This window comes from Sander vitreus, chromosome 21 (assembly GCF_031162955.1).
Source record: "Sander vitreus isolate 19-12246 chromosome 21, sanVit1, whole genome shotgun sequence".
Taxonomy (NCBI): Eukaryota; Metazoa; Chordata; class Actinopteri; order Perciformes; family Percidae; genus Sander; species Sander vitreus.
In genome coordinates, this window is record NC_135875.1 from 21,860,821 (window position 1) to 21,878,524 (window position 17,704).

The 17,704-nt window shown below is 43.2% G+C and overlaps 1 long non-coding RNA gene and 1 other non-coding gene across 2 annotated transcripts; both read right to left on the minus strand.

The window, feature by feature from the left end:
- Positions 1-11,655: 11,655 nt before the first annotated feature.
- Positions 11,656-12,850, minus strand: LOC144535998 (uncharacterized). The gene is made up of 4 exons (XR_013503715.1): positions 12,788-12,850; positions 12,545-12,613; positions 12,387-12,473; positions 11,656-11,677 (listed from the first exon to the last, which is right to left on the minus strand). It is a non-coding gene; the product is annotated as an uncharacterized LOC144535998 (long non-coding RNA).
- A 4,434-nt stretch (positions 12,851-17,284) lies between these two features.
- trnam-cau (transfer RNA methionine (anticodon CAU)) lies at positions 17,285-17,356 on the minus strand. The gene has a single exon. It is a non-coding gene; the product is annotated as a tRNA-Met (tRNA).
- Positions 17,357-17,704: the final 348 nt, after the last annotated feature.

Below are 17,704 nucleotides of genomic sequence, written 5' to 3' on the forward strand. Positions count from 1 at the left end.
AGGTTAGAGATATAATCCCTCCACCTAGTCCTGGGTCTCCCCCAGGCCTCCTCCCAGCTGGACGTGCCTGGAACACCTCCCTAGGGAGGCGCCCAGGGGGCATCCTTACCAGATGCCCGAACCACCTCAACTGGCTCCTTTCGACTTAGCGGCTCTACTCCGAGCTCCTCACGGATAACTGAGCTTCTCACCCTATCTCTAAGGGAGACGCCAGCTACCCTCCTGAGGAAACCCATTTCGGCCGCTTGTACCCTGGATCTTGTTCTTTCGGTCATGACCCAGCCTTCATGACCATAGGTGAGGGTAGGAACAAAAACTGACCGGTAGATTGAGAGCTTTGCCTTCTGGCTCAGCTCTCTTTTCGTCACAACGGTGCGATAAATTGAATGTAATACCGCACCTGCTGTGCCGATTCTCCGACCAATCTCCCGCTCCATTGTCCCCTCACTCGCGAACAAGACCCCAAGGTACTTGAACTCCTTCACTTGGGGTAAGGACTCATTCCCTACCTGGAGAAGGCACTCCATCGGTTTCCTGCTGAGAACCATGGCCTCCGATTTAGAGGTGCTGATCCTCATCCCAGCCGCTTCACACTCGGCTGCGAACCGATCCAGTGAGTGCTGAAGGTCACAGGCCGATGATGCCATCAGGACCATATCATCTGCAAAAAGCAGCGATGAGATCCCCAGCCCACCGAACTGCAACCCCTCTCCACCCCGACTACGCCTCGATATCCTGTCCATAAATACTACAAACAGGATTGGTGACAAAGCGCAGCCCTGGCGGAGGCCAACTCTCACCTGAAACGAGTCCGACTTACTGCCGAGAACCCGGACACAGCTCTCGCTTTGGTCGTACAGAGATTGGATGGCCCTGAGAAGGGCGAAGGGTCCCTCTCACCCTGTACTCCCGCAGCACCTCCCACAGTATCTCCCGGGGCACCCGGTCATACGCCTTCTCCAGATCCACAAAACACATGTAGACTGGTTGGGCATGCTCCCAGGCTCCCTCCAGGATCCTTGCGAGAGTAAAGATCTGGTCCGTTGTTCCACGACCAGGACGGAATCCGCATTGTTCCTCTTCAACCTGAGATTCGACTATCGACCGAACCCTCCTTTCCAACACCTTGGAGTAGACTTTACCGGGGAGGCTGAGAAGTGTGATACCCCTGTAATTGGCACACACCCTCTGGTCCCCCTTTTTAAAAAGGGGAACCACCACCCCGGTCTGCCACTCCTTAGGCACCGTCCCAGACTTCCACGCAATGTTGAAGAGGCGTGTCAACCAAGACAACCCCTCCACACCCAGAGCTTTAAGCATTTCTGGACGGATCTCATCAATTCCTGGGGCTTTGCCACTGTGGAGTTGTTTAACTACCTCAGCAACCTCCACCAGGGAAATTGATGCCAATCCCCCCTCATCCTCCAGCTCTGCCTCTACCATAGAGGGCGTATTAGTCGTATTTAGGAGTTCCTCAAAGTGCTCCTTCCACCGCCCTATTACCTCCTCAGTTGAGGTCAACAGCGTCCCATCCTTACTGTACACAGCTTCCCCCTCCTGAGGTGGCGAACGGTTTTCCAGAAGTACCTTGGTGCCGACCGAAAGTCCTTCTCCATGTCTTCTCCGAACTTCTCCCACACACGCTGCTTTGCCTCTTTCACGGCAGAGGCTGCAGCCCTTCGGGCCCTTCGGTACCTTGCAACTGCCTCCGGAGTCGTCTGGGATAACATATCCCGGAAAGACTCCTTCTTCAGTCGGACGGCTTCCCTGACCACCGGTGTCCACCACGGTGTTCGTGGGTTACCGCCCCTTGAGGCACCTAAGACCCTAAGACCACAGCTCCTCACCGCAGCTTCAGCAATGGAAACTTTGAACATTGTCCACTCGGGTTCAATGCCCCCAGCCTCCACAGGGATGCACGAAAAGCTCCGCCGGAGGTGTGAGTTGAAAGTCTGTCGGACAGGGGCCTCCTCCAGACGTTCCCAATTTACCCGCACTACCAGGTCTGTCCAGAGTCTTCCCCCACCCCCTGACCCAACTCACCACCAGATGGTGATCGGTTGACAGCTCCACCCCTCTCTTCACCCGAGTGGCCAAAACATATGGCCTCAGATCAGATGAAACGATTATAAAATCGATCATTGACCTTTGGCCTAGGGTGCTCTGGTACCAAGTACACTTATGAGCATCCCTATGTTCGAACATGGTGTTCGTTATAGACAATCCATGACTAGCACAGAAGTCCAACAACAAACAACCACTCTGGTTTAGATCAGGGAGGCCGTTCCTCCCAATCACGCCTCTCCATGTGTCTCCATCATTACCCACGTGCACGGTGAAGTCCCCCAGCAGAACTATGGAGTCCCCAATCGGAGCCCCATGCAGGACTCCACTCAAGGTCTCCAAGAAGGCTGAATACTCTGAACTCTTGTTTGGTGCATATGCACAAACAACAGTCAGAGTTTTCCAACCCACAACCCGCAGGCGTAGGGAGGCGACCCTCTCGTCCACCGGGTTAAACTCCAACGTAGCGGCGCTCAGCCGGGGGCTTGTGAGTATCCCCACACCCGCCCGGCGCCTCACACCCTGGGCAACTCCGGAGAAGAAAAGAGTCCCACCCCTATCCAGGAGTATGGTTCCAGAACCAAGACTGTGCGTAGAGGTAAGCCCCACCAGATCTAACCGGTAGCGCTCCACCTCCCGCACAAGTTCCGACTCCTTCCCCCACAGAGAGGTGACATTCCATGTCCCCAGAGCCAGCCTCTGCTGCCCGGGTCTGGTCTGTCGAGGCCCCTGACCTTCATTGCCACCCATGTGGCAGCGCACCCGACCCCAGCGGTTCCTCCCACAGGTGGTGGGCCCATGGGATGGAGGGATGTCCGCCATGTAGCTTTTTCAGGCTGTGCCCGGCCGGGCTCCGTGGCAAACCCGGCCACCAGACGCTCGCTGACGAGCCCTCCATCTGGGCCTGGCTCCAGACGGGGGCCCCGGGCTTCCTCCGGGCAGGGTCACTTCATCCCTTCCTCGATTTTTGCCAAACAACTAGTACTATAATAAATATGAAGGAAATCACAGAACTCAAGAAGTTGAATGAGGAACTGCAGAACAAGGTTAACTCCTTGGAAGCTTGTGTATCAGACTTGGAGCAGTACACTCGAATGAATGATGATTACTGGATTGAAGATCAGGCCACGGTCTTACACTCATGCTCTGAATGGGGATGTGCGAGAGGAGGAGAGCACTGACTGTGATGATTCAACTGAGGCTCAGGTAACAACCTTCCTTCATGACAAAAATATCTCTATAAGCAGACACAATATTGAGGCATGCCACATTATCCCAACAAGGCACCAGAAATATAAACACGTTGTCATTGTCCGCTTTCCTAACAGAAATCATAACATTGACCTGCTCAGGCAGGGCCGCAAATTGAAGGGCACAAATGTTTATATTAATGAGCATTTAACCAAAACAAATGCAGAAATTGCAAGAAGGCAAGGTTCTTGAAGAAGCAAGGGAACATTGAAGCTACTTCGTCCTCCAACTGCAAGGGGTGTGTTAAAATAAATGTCACACCAGAGCAGGCTAAAGTTCTGTGTATCAGAAGCATTGAGCAGTTCGAAAAGTTTGAAAGTACCTAGATCAAATTCCCAGGAGTTGGATCATGTAGCTTATTTTACTCTTCCATTATTGAAGCATTAGCTTTTTGTCATGTCTAACAATATGATTAGTTTTCATTATACTAGATGTCTGACGCTGACCAAAGTATGCCTGACATTGAACAGACTAATGATCCTGAAAATAACTTTTACGATAAAATAAATAACTGTGGCTATTACACAGAGCAACAGTTCAACAGTAATATTAAACATGAGTACGGCTATCATTCATTTTAACAGCAGAAGTCTGTATTCTAATTTCCAGAGTATAAAGGAATATTTAGGACAGTTTAATATTGTAGCCGAAACATGGATTGGATTTTGAGTTACAGGGATATGAACTTAATTATGTCAATAGAGAGCGCAGATGTGTAGGGGGGGGGGCTTTTTGTTGACAAATATCTCATTTACAAGGTTGTTGAAAACATGGCAGTAGTCATTGATGATATAATGGAGCTCAATTGAATTATGTATGGAAAAAATGAAGAATGTCATAGTAAGTTGTGTGTATTGGAAACCAGGATCCAACATTAAAATATTTACAGAAAAAATGGATACAATATACATAATATAATAACAGCATAATGAAGCATAAAGTCAACTGTATCTGTTGGGATTTCAACATTGACTTATTAAATCACAACAAACACAAAGTGATGGAAGAGTTTATTGTCTTTTTCCAACAATCACAAAACCAACCAGAATAATATCTAATGGTGCCACTCTGATAGATAATATTTTTACAAACAATATGGAAAGCAACCCTTTAAGTGGAATATTAATAAATGATATAAGTGACCACCTGCCAATCTTTTGTGACTCATGATTGTAATTATAGTGGGACAAGGGAGTGCATATGAGCATCTATGTTCGAACATGGTGTTCGTTATAGACAATCCATGACTAGCACAGAAGTCCAACAACAAACAACCACTCTGGTTTAGATCAGGGAGGCCGTTCCTCCCAATCACGCCTCTCCATGTGTCTCCATCATTACCCACGTGCACGGTGAAGTCCCCCAGCAGAACTATGGAGTCCCCAATCGGAGCCCCATGCAGGACTCCACTCAAGGTCTCCAAGAAGGCCGAATACTCTGAACTCTTGTTTGGTGCATATGCACAAACAACAGTCAGAGTTTTTCCAACCCACAACCCGCAGGCGTAGGGAGGCGACCCTCTCGTCCACCGGGTTAAACTCCAACGTAGCGGCGCTCAGCCGGGGGCTTGTGAGTATCCCCACACCCACCCGGCGCCTCACACCCTGGGCAACTCCGGAGAAGAAAAGAGTCCAACCCCTATCCAGGAGTATGGTTCCAGAACCAAGACTGTGCGTAGAGGTAAGCCCCACCAGATCTAACCGGTGGCGCTCCACCTCCCGCACAAGTTCCGACTCCTTCCCCCCACAGAGGTGACATTCCATGTCCCCAGAGCCAGCCTCTGCTGCCCGGGTCTGGTCCGTCGAGGCCCCTGACCTTCACTGCCACCCATGTGGCAGCGCACCCGACCCCAGCGGTTCCTCCCACAGGTGGTGGGCCCATGGGATAGAGGGATGTCCGCCACGTAGCTTTTTCAGGCTGTGCCCGGCCGGGCTCCGTGGCAAACCCGGCCACCAGACGCTCGCTGACGAGCCCTCCATCTGGGCCTGGCTCCAGACGGGGGCCCCGGGCTTCCTCCGGGCAGGGTCACTTCATCCCTTCCTCGATTTTTGCCAAACAACTAGTACTATAATAAATATGAAGGAAATCACAGAACTCAAGAAGTTGAATGAGGAACTGCAGAACAAGGTTAACTCCTTGGAAGCTTGTGTATCAGACTTGGAGCAGTACACTCGAATGAATGATGATTACTGGATTGAAGATCAGGCCACGGTCTTACACTCATGCTCTGAATGGGGATGTGCGAGAGGAGGAGAGCACTGACTGTGATGATTCAACTGAGGCTCAGGTAACAACCTTCCTTCATGACAAAATATCTCTATAAGCAGACACAATATTGAGGCATGCCACATTATCCCAACAAGGCACCAGAAATATAAACACGTTGTCATTGTCCGCTTTCCTAACAGAAATCATAACATTGACCTGCTCAGGCAGGGCCGCAAATTGAAGGGCACAAATGTTTATATTAATGAGCATTTAACCAAAACAAATGCAGAAATTGCAAGAAGGCAAGGTTCTTGAAGAAGCAAGGGAACATTGAAGCTACTTCGTCCTCCAACTGCAAGGTGTTTGTTAAAATAAATGTCACACCAGAGCAGGCTAAAGTTCTGTGTATCAGAAGCATTGAGCAGTTCGAAAAGTTTGAAAGTACCTAGATCAAATTCCCAGGAGTTGGATCATGTAGCTTATTTTACTCTTCCATTATTGAAGCATTAGCTTTTTGTCATGTCTAACAATATGATTAGTTTTCATTATACTAGATGTCTGACGCTGACCAAAGTATGCCTGACATTGAACAGACTAATGATCCTGAAAATAACTTTTACGATAAAATAAATAACTGTGGCTATTACACAGAGCAACAGTTCAACAGTAATATTAAACATGAGTACGGCTATCATTCATTTTAACAGCAGAAGTCTGTATTCTAATTTCCAGAGTATAAAGGAATATTTAGGACAGTTTAATATTGTAGCCGAAACATGGATTGGATTTTTGAGTTACAGGGATATGAACTTAATTATGTCAATAGAGAGCGCAGATGTGTAGGGGGGGGTGCTTTTTGTTGACAAATATCTCATTTACAAGGTTGTTGAAAACATGGCAGTAGTCATTGATGATATAATGGAGCTCAATTGAATTATGTATGGAAAAAATGAAGAATGTCATAGTAAGTTGTGTGTATTGGAAACCAGGATCCAACATTAAAATATTTACAGAAAAAATGGATACAATATACATAATATAATAACAGCATAATGAAGCATAAAGTCAACTGTATCTGTTGGGATTTCAACATTGACTTATTAAATCACAACAAACACAAATTGATGGAAGAGTTTATTGTCTTTTTCCAACAATCACAAAACCAACCAGAATAATATCTAATGGTGCCACTCTGATAGATAATATTTTTACAAACAATATGGAAAGCAACCCTTTAAGTGGAATATTAATAAATGATATAAGTGACCACCTGCCAATCTTTGTGACTCATGATTGTAATTATATTGGGACAAGGGAGTGCAATGAGATTAAGTACAGGAGAGACATATTTACAACTCTATATAATACAAACTGTCCAATAAAACAATATTGCAATAAAAGGAAATATTCAGAAAAACCCTGGATGTCCAAAGCAAATCAAAATGGCTGTAAAAAAAAAGAATACCCTTTATAGGAAATGTATAAAATATAGAACAAAGAATCTGAGTTAAAATATAAGAAATATACAAACAAATTGTCTAACATAATGAGGGTATGTAAGAAGGATTATTATAATGAATTACTGGAGAATAACAACTATAATGTGAAAGGAATATGGAATACAATAAACACCATTATTACAAAAGGACTTCAAGGATAATGACATGACGTTGACAAATATGAATGAGGTGGCTGACAGATTCAACAATTTCTTTGTTAATGTGGGCCCTAAACTGGCCAAAGATATAAAGTACACAGGGATGAAATGCTCTGTGATGGACCATGTGGGGGAAAAAAAAATACTCATTTTTTTGGGGGGGAACTGTAGAAAACAAAGAAAGTATAGAGATCGTAAGTAAAAGTATGATGCATATCAATGATGACATTGATATGTCTCTAGTAAAAAAAAAAGTAATAGGATTGTAGACCCACTAACACACACACACATATATATATATAAAGTAGCTAAAGTCATCCCAATGTATAAATCTGGTGACTCACATATTTTCAATAACTATGGACCGATATCCTTGCTTTATCAGTTCTCAAAAATACTGTCACAAGGCTAGATAATTTCATTGATTAAAAACAATTTACTAATGGACAGTCAGTATGGATTCAGATCCGGTAGATCAACGTCTATGGCACTAATTGAGTTAGTAGAAAGATTAACAAATTGTATTGAAAACAAAAACTATGCAGTGGGAATTTTCTTTGATCTAAAAAAAAGCTTTTCATACTGTTGATCATGAAATCTGAAAAAAATGGAAAAGGTATGGCATCAGAGGCGTGGCCTATAACTGGATAAAAAACTATATTGAAAACAGGAGTCAGTTTGTTCAAATGGGTAATCATTTCAGTGGTCAGTGAGCCTTAGTATTTCCTGTGGCGTTCCACAGGAGTCAGTATTAAGCCCGAAACCGTTTATCCTTTACCTAAATGACATTTGCAAAGCATCAGATGTACTAAAATGTAGTGTTTTTGCAGATGACACAAATATTTTTATTGCGTGATGACTTGCAGCAGATGCTAGAAATGGTCACAAATGAAATGAATAAATTAGTTAAACTTTGGTTTGATTCAAATAAGTTATCTTTAAAACAAAACTTAATTCATGATATTTGGAAATTGTACTATAAATACAGATGTTAAAATAGTAATTGATAACAAAATAATTGAAAGAGTCTAGAAAGTAAATTTCTGGGTGTTGTACTTGACCACAAACTGTGCTGGAAGCCCCACATTACATATGTGCATGAAGATGGCCAGGAGTATTGGTATATTGAGCAAAACTAGATACATATTGAACCAAAATACACTACATACTCTGTACTGCACACTTATTTTACTATATATATGATATATTGTGTGGAAGTATGGGGAAATACCTACAAAAACACCTTACAAAATATTTGCACATTGCAAAAAAAAGAGCAATAGGGATAATAAATCACACTGGGTATTGGGAATCATCTGTTTTTGAATTCACATTTGCTGAAATTTATGGACATTGTTACATTCAAAACTGCACAATTTATGTTTAAAGTTAAAGATAATTTACCATGTAACGTACGCGCAACGTTTAATGAAAGAGACGGGGGATATCATCTAAGAGGACATTGTATGTTCAAACAACCTCTTGTGCGAACTGCGGTTAAAAGCATGTGTTTCAGTGTGTGTTGGGTGACCTTATGGAATGGACTGAACAATGACATCAAACAGAGCTATTATATCATTCAGTTCAAAAATAGATTAAAGAAAGCAATACTTAACGAATACAGAAAGGAATAGACCGAAACATAGGAATGGAATTGTAATGTAAAGGTATTGATGTATATTGTTGTAAGTTATTGTAAGACATGAAAGATTGCGTATCTATTTTTTTTGTAATATAATATTGTGAAGTAGGGGCAGGACTTAATAAGCTGTATGCTTCCGCCTGCTATTTTTTTGGTATTTGGTTAATTTTATTTGTGTTTTTAATTTCCTTTTGCAACATTGATTGTTTGAGATAAATATAAATTAAATAAACAGTACACTAAAATGTTTCTGAAAACATGTAAGTAATTAGGCAATGCAGTAACAAAATCTTGATTCATATTTGATCAGCCCTGCCTAGTTTTTTCACACAGATTATCTGATTAATGTGGTATTGTCAGGTGTAGGTTAAGAAGTAGTAGTGACTGAGTACTGTTTTTTTAAATTAAAAACTCTTTAAATGCAAATCTGTTAAAAAAAAAAATGACTTTAGCTAAATGATTTGTATTGCCTGTAGGAGTAAAACCAGTGACTTTCTCCGACTGGGAGAAGCTTGACATTGTTGAGATGAGAAGGGGTGAAACCACTGGGAAACCCAGAGAAAAACTAACTGTAGAGGAAATGCTGCAGGTGGCTCAAATAACTGAAGACTGACTAACTGTTGCAGTATAAAATAACAGCAGTTGTTACCATACTGATGTATCAATGACTGACCACCATGGGCACAGAAAAGAAATGGCATTATGAAGCACTCAACATGGACCCAATTCATATTGTGGACTCGGTACACATTAAAAGCTAGTAGGTACCGTTTAGCCCTAAAGTTTTGTCTCGTTTTTCAGTTTGAACCTGTTCGACAGTATCAATCTAAAGCACTGAAAGACTGAGCTGTGGTTTCCTGTTGCACCAACCTCAAAAACAGGACTCCCTAATGGATGCTATTAATGCTGAACTTAAGTACTGTAATATACTGTATGCATGTTCAAGAGTAAAACTTGTGCTGGCTGAATGTTTTTACGCTTTTTGCATTTACAATTCATATGATGAATCTTTTATACAAAAAACAGATGACCTGTATCCTTTTATTCCTGTCTTGGAGTAGCATATCCTACTGCTGCTACTACTATGTCAGCTCAGATGTTACACATGGTGGGTTTTAAGCGCTATTCTGATCACAATTGTTATACTTTGTGAAAGGGATATTTATACAGATCACTTATACATTTAAAATTTGAAACAATTCTTGCTTTGAGCTTGTACCACAAAGCAAGAATTATGTGTTAGCTGTTTAAGCTCAGGTTTTTCTTAGATCAAGGAATTAACATTTACCTTCATAACCCGTTTTTATGGATTTGATAGGAACACATGGGTTTGGGGCTGAGTGCCATAGACCTAGGGAAGACAAAGTATTGAGAGCTGGACCAACAATTCGTTTTGGCTTAGTCATGGAATTTGCATATTTTGACTTACCGACGCTACTGAAAGTATCATGAAGGTATCAAGGAATTGAGCAGTTTTCCCACACAACTGGCTTCTCAACACACTATATTCAGTCCTAGCAGTGTTATGTAGGATGTCAGTTTGAAACTTGTTTAGAGTATAAACAAGTATCAAACTGAAATACACAAAAGCCTACTAGTGGAAACTCACCACTCGTGCCTTGTGGATTGTTGTGACTAATCTTACTGCAGCAACAGTGGTGATTTCCTGCAATTGTTTTAGTTTGGAGGTCTGCATAAAAGGAATGGCAAGGGGAAACGGTTTCTGGCAGATTCATTTTTATTTGTAAAAATGAGACAAGTAGGTAAATGCAGAAACCTCAAATCGTCAGGTTGGCGAAGGGACCCGACGTCAGGTTGGCGAAGGGACCCGACGTCAGGTTGGCGAAGGGACCCGACGTCAGGTTGGCGAAGGGACCCGACGTCAGGTTGGCGAAGGGACCCGACGTCAGGTTGGCGAAGGGACCCGACGTCAGGTTGGCGAAGGGACCCGACGTCAGGGTTGGCGAAGGGACCCGGCGTCAGGTTGGCGAAGGGACCCGACGTCAGGTTGGCGAAGGGACCCGACGTCAGGTTGGCGAAGGGACCCGGCGTCAGGTTGGCGAAGGGACCCGGCGTCAGGTTGGCGAAGGGACCCGACGTCAGGTTGGCGAAGGGACCCGGCGTCAGGTTGGCGAAGGGACCCGACGTCAGGTTGGCGAAGGGACCCGACGTCAGGTTGGCGAAGGGACCCGGCGTCAGGTTGGCGAAGGGACCCGACGTCAGGTTGGCGAAGGGACCCGGCGTCAGGTTGGCGAAGGGACCCGGCGTCAGGTTGGCGAAGGGACCCGGCGTCAGGTTGGCGAAGGGACCCGGCGTCAGGTTGGCGAAGGGACCCGACGTCAGGTTGGCGAAGGGACCCGACGTCAGGTTGGCGAAGGGACCCGACGTCAGGTTGGCGAAGGGACCCGGCGTCAGGTTGGCGAAGGGACCCGGCGTCAGGTTGGCGAAGGGACCCGGCGTCAGGTTGGCGAAGGGACCCGACGTCAGGTTGGCGAAGGGACCCGACGTCAGGTTGGCGAAGGGACCCGACGTCAGGTTGGCGAAGGGACCCGACGTCAGGTTGGCGAAGGGACCCGACGTCAGGTTGGCGAAGGGACCCGGCGTCAGGTTGGCGAAGGGACCCGGCGTCAGGTTGGCGAAGGGACCCGACGTCAGGTTGGCGAAGGGACCCGACGTCAGGTTGGCGAAGGGACCCGACGTCAGGTTGGCGAAGGGACCCGACGTCAGGTTGGCGAAGGGACGATCCCCGGACGTCAGATAGGTTTTGAGCTCTTGGGGTCTGTTCAGGGGCCATTTTACATGTTCCAGTTGGCCAACAGATGCCTCAGCTTCTACTTCATTGGTTTCCAGTTGCGCTGAAAGAAAATATTCAGCAATTGTCAAGTTAAACTACCTTAGACTTTAACACTGCAAAGAGAATTTACCACTAAGGCTTCCCCCCCTCTTTGTTAATATATAAATAAAGCAAAGACTTAAGATTGCTTTCAAGACTTGGATAGCCCCAAAAGACTTCACTGGACATTATTCCAGTGGAGTTTGTTTAGAACATGACAGAATCTGTTACAATATTGAGCTAGCACAGCAGTTGTGTTTTTATGGGCTATATTTATTCAGTTTAGGATATCCGACGAGCTCTACAAAGCTAACGTAGCTTAAGTTGGCTGGCTTGGCAGGGACTAGAAATCCTGTTGCTTTTGAGAGCAAATTAACCCCACAATATAAACTAATTATTAACTTATTTTTCTGTTAAGTGTTGTTTAACTGCAATATTGCTCAAGAAAGTGTCCTGTAAAGTCATTATTGGCCTGACGGTGATGCGGCTATAGGCCGAGGCCCGTAAGCATCAATTGTTGCATTGTTTAAATATGAATGTCTGAATAATTTGAGCAGACAGCAGCTGTATACCCTACATTGTATGGTCAATGTAGCTTTAATTAAAAACGTGTTGGGAGCCCCATCAGAAAAGCCAGATAACTTAAATCAACTATATTGTGCCACAAAGAACCTCAGCTCTACACACATATGCAGCATTTTTTCCAAAAGGGTTTCAGAGAACCTGCTCACCTTTTTTAGCATCTTGCGTCAACATGGACTCCATTGACTGAAGAAGTTTAAAGGCCTTCTTCATGGAGATATCGTTGGGAGACGCATCTGTAGTACAACATAAATTAAATTAGTGTCCATAAGTAGCTCTGTAAAGAGTCCGTCATGAATGTTCTTACCTCTAACCAGTCTCCTCTGCAGCCCATTATAACGTCTTTCGTTTGTGCCACCAACTGGCAAACTCGAGCCTAAAGACAATGCAGTTGCGGTTAATCAAATGTTTCTGCTGTTTGATGGCACATATCACAAACTTGTTGCAGCTAAATTTCATTTCAGGAACTGAGTAATTAACCTTACTCTTAAATTTTCTATACTCCCCTACCAATTTGAATACACGCTTCAAACAGAAGAAAGACAACAACCTTCGGTAATCCAAACAGTCAGCGCACAAATAACAAAGGCCCAAACAGCTCCCATCACTTCAGTCACCAAGAGAAACTGTTTTCTGTGCCACATGCCAGGTTAAAAAACCATCATGCAGGTAGCACAGCTGTTGCTGATCAGCTCTAATTGGCTCCCTCTTCAGACAGTCAGTGCTAGTTGAGATTCAGCCCTTGAAAAAGGGAATTTGGAAACAAGGGAGGATTATAGACTATATTGTAAAGAAATTCCAGGAAGTTCTGTTTTTTACAAGAAAGAAAGTCAATGAAGATATTTGTCTGAAGTTGTATAATCAAAGATTACAAGGGGAGAAAACTTTTACATTTTGGGGATCATGGTTTGATAAAATGCCTTCATATCAATAAGGTTGAAGATGAAAGTACTGAATACCATGAGATGTCTAAACGACACTGTTTGGGGAGCTGATTGAGTTGCTGTAAAGAATGTTGCTTTAATTAGATGAGTACTAGATTACGGATGTAACTGTTTTGGGAGCAGCTGCTAGAACATCTTTAAAAAGGCTGGTTAGAATTCATGCTCAAGCATTGAGGTTATTGCTGCAGGGTCGTTAAGTCAGCGACCTTGTCAGCGCTTCAGGTGGACGTTGGAGAAATGCCACTTCAACTAAAAAGAAAACAGTTAAGGCCCAATTATTTGGCAAATCTACTAAGTCAAACATGGATATAAATGAATGTTGCGAAAGCAGCAAAGTCAAAAAAGGAAGTCTTTTACAATAAAATCTCAGATATAACAAAGGAATTCGGTTTCAGTGATTGGGTTACAAGTCCAACTGTTTTAATGCCAGCTGTTTCACCACAGCCTATAGTTGATTTTTCTATATTAAAACAAGTACATTCAAGCAAGAATGTATTTAATTTGCAAGCTTAATTGAACATTGTGCTGCATGATAAGAGTTATTCTGTACACAACCATGCTGATGGTTTTACAAATCCAGAGAATAGGAAAAGCTGTGCTTTTTTTTATTTCAGAATTGAAAGCTAAGGTGTCTAAAAGATTAACTCTACAGTGGATAGAGGAAGTCAAACCTATGAGAATGCTAAGATGTTCAGATATAACCCCTGGCTAGTCATCAAAATGCACTTCATGAAAAGTCTACTATCTTTATATATGGCTACCTTAGTGACAACCTTACCTATATGCCAGTAAGCCTATCATCATTTTTCACAATAGGCTGATTTCTTTTTGCTTTTTTTTAATTTTTGAAAAAACTTTCAAAAGTTGCAAAGATCTTCCTTCAATCATTTTATCAGATGATGGTCTAGTACAGAAATGTGAAAACAATTTAGGTAAGTTTGGAGACACTACCTTATTTAATCATTAAATGAATACATATTGTTGATTGTCTTTTCGGTGTTGTAGCCTAGTTTGTAGACGGTCCCTAAGCACTTGTCTTACTGCTGTCTCACCGCCGGCTGCTTGTAGAGACCAATGTTATTTCTCCAGGTTGGAGAATGTTTTGATGAGAATAAGTTTGTAGCTCGTTGTTTACCTTACTACGGTAGGAAAGATGCGTCGTTTATGATTTAATAACATTTCGCTGTAGAGTAATTGATCCCGGAAGTTTGAATCTGTGAATATCTGTCTAACTTTACCGAAGTTGAGCTCTGAGCAGCGCTTGCTCTGGCTGTCTTGAACCTGCGTGAAAACTAGATGTTTGGTCAATGTTTTCTTTCTTTCATTCCAATTTCGGGTCTGTCAGTCACAGTGAAAACCGGGGACATTTCTAGGGACAGCTCCAGCTGGGGACAGGTCACCCTAAAGTGGAGGACTCGAGGAGTCAATTTAAGGTCTATGAGATGCAGCTCATGTTTACCACCATTTTTTATTTCCGTGGCACTGATCTGGGAACTCACTGCATTGGTCTATTGTGTGGGGGCGTGACAAAGGCCGACTTAACCTGCCGGTTACAAGTACTTCAAATATTGTAACTTTACTCTATACATTTTTTTTATTTGCTATAGTTATTTTATTTTAAATAAAACAATAATATATACAGTAATTTGTCCTGCTGGTGGCACTAAAGTAACTGTAAGAGGGTCACTTAAGTCATTAGTATTTATCATGTGTGGACCTTCGATATGTGTAGCAAATTTCATAGCAAGAGCAGTTAAAATAATCAACATTCATTAAGAGAAGATAAAAACAGCTTGAATAAAATAAGACAGGTATGAAATACAAGAATGGGAAGAACTGAACAATTACATGAATTACCTGTAAAAAAGGCAGCATCAAAAAGAAAGGTTGACCTTTACTGCGCCTTTGGTTTACATTCAGTTAGTCATAAGAAAACAAGTTGATGCATTGTTCAGACATAAAAGCTGGACATAATCTATACCTCAAATGTCAAAATGGGCACTTTGCAAATAAAACTTATGACTTTTTTAATTATTTATTTATTGTTGCTTTATTAATAGATTTTATTTGGTGCTAATGCTGAGGTGAATCTTTATTTAGTAAAGCCTCTGTGGCCGAATGGATATGCCACTGGCCTCCTAAATCAGGGTTTGTGTCCCATGCCATGTTTATAGCAGAGTGGCGCAGTGGAAGCGCGCTGGGCCCATAACCCATGATGTGTTTTCTCCTTATCCAAATCTGGGATTGCATTCTTTGTAAACGGATCATCTAATACATGTATGCAGGTTTTTCGGCAGGGAGGTTTCTGAGGTTATTTGACAAAAAGTCTGATGTGGGCTGCACAAAATGTAACCACCTGTGCTGTGTGTAATTGTGGTTGACAGTGCACAGCATCACTTCAGTCAGAGACTGCAGATGGAACAGATACCTGCTGCCTTGAGATGACCGTGAAGACACTCACCAGTGTAAAGGAAAGGTCTTAAGTATTGTAGGCTACTACTATCTCAGTAGAGCCTTTATTCTGCATAGCTTGATTAAGAGATTAATGCAAGAACCGCTGGTTGAAAAATCCAGTTAACTAAATGACACATATTACAAACTAATCAATGTTTGATACAGCTGTAACAGCATGTGGCATCTCAGGTATCAATTTCATCAAATACTTTTTAGGTGGAGGCATAAAATTAGCCCATTAGGATTTCTGCCTCTCCCTGTAATGTACATCGTTATATTTATTTTATTTTTCATTTTAAATTGAAAAGTGATTCCCTCTAGGCATTCAGAGATATAACATTCATAAGAATCAAATGGACAGACATGAGGGCACAGACACCTTGACATTAAACCTTTGACCTCCAAATCTCATCAGTTCATCTGCGAGTTCAAGTGGACTTTTGTGCAATATTTCAAGAAGTTCCCTCCAGGGCGTCCTGTGTTAGAGCGTTCACAAGAATGGGAAGTGCGTACATATGTAGAGATGGACGGACGACCCAAAAGCATAATACTTCTTAGTTCATCTGTTACTCCAGTGGTTGTGTATGCCATATTTAAAGTGATTCTCTCTAGGCGTTCAGAGATATCGCATTCATAAGAATCAGATGGACAGACATGAGGGCACAGGCACCTTGACATTAAACCTTTGACCTCCAAAATCTCATCAGTTCGTCTGCGAGTTCAAGTGGACTTTTGTGCAATATTTCAAGAAGTTCACTCCAGGGGGTCCTGTGTTAGCGCGTTCACAAGAATGGGAAGTGCGTACATATGTAGAGATGGACGGACGACCCATAAGCATAATACTTCTGGCCACGGCTAGCGCTGGCGCCGAGACCTAACAAGAGACAAAGAAAGAGGTCGGAGAGACAGAGTAAAGCCCTGACAGAATGGAGAACTAGAGACAAAAGCTGTGAAATAGTGCCAAATGTGTCCAGAAGAAAAGGAAAAAAACTAGAACTATAAAAGACAAACATTTGGTCAACAAATGTTTATTGTGCTCACTTTAGCTCAAAGGTTGTGCTTCAATACATCACTGAAGTGAGCACACTAATGAGTAGCACACTGGTGCAATTTCTTTACCTTGTCATGAGCCAAAGCCTTTTTCCCAGCTAAAAGAAAACAAGGCGCTCTTCTGAAAACGCACAGCTGGGAGAGCTTTAGATCGCTTTTGAGGTGCTGGGAGTGCTTTCGATAGCTTTTGAGGTGCAGCGTGTTTTTTCCACTGAGATGCTTCAGGTGTGTTTAGGTGTGAGCCCAAATAGTCGACGAAAGATAAAAACACGACACAGTGATCAGGGGTATTGAAGTCCCGTCCATGCAACCGAAGGATATGATCAAAACCTGCCCAACCACTTACCAATCACATCACTGGAAAGTCATCCTTACTAGATGGTCCTGACAGGGTAGTGGATGTCGATTTGTCAATATGGACAGTAAACCTCCAGTACATGATTGGCCTCGATAATATTACTTTTTCTTGCGACTGTAACCAACTCTTCCAGCAGTTATATCATGATTCATCTCACCATGGACCTCAGGTTGAGGATCATAATCTCTTGTTGGATCGCCCTTTCATAGTGACTACAATTGTGTTACCAGCAAAACACAGTTAGCAGAGGATGGTTTCGATCCATCGACCTCTGGGTTATGGGCCCAGCACGCTTCCGCTGCGCCACTCTGCTGAAAATCACCCCAGATGGGACTTGAACCCACAATCCCTGGCTTAGGAGGCCAGTGCCTTGAAATAGTGCCAAATGTGTCCAGAAGATTCACCAGTTCGGGAGAGATACATATGGAGTTCTGGAGACGTAATGGCACAGTAACCTTGACCATTGACCTCCAGAATCGAAATGACTTCATCCGTGACTCCAGTGGTTGTGTATGCCATATTTAAAGTGATTCTCTCTAGGCGTTCAGAGATATCGCATACATAAGAATGATGAGCACACTAATGAGTAGCACACTGGTGCAATTTCTTTACCTTGTCATGAGCCAAAGCCTTTTTCCCAGCTAAAAGAAAACAAGGCGCT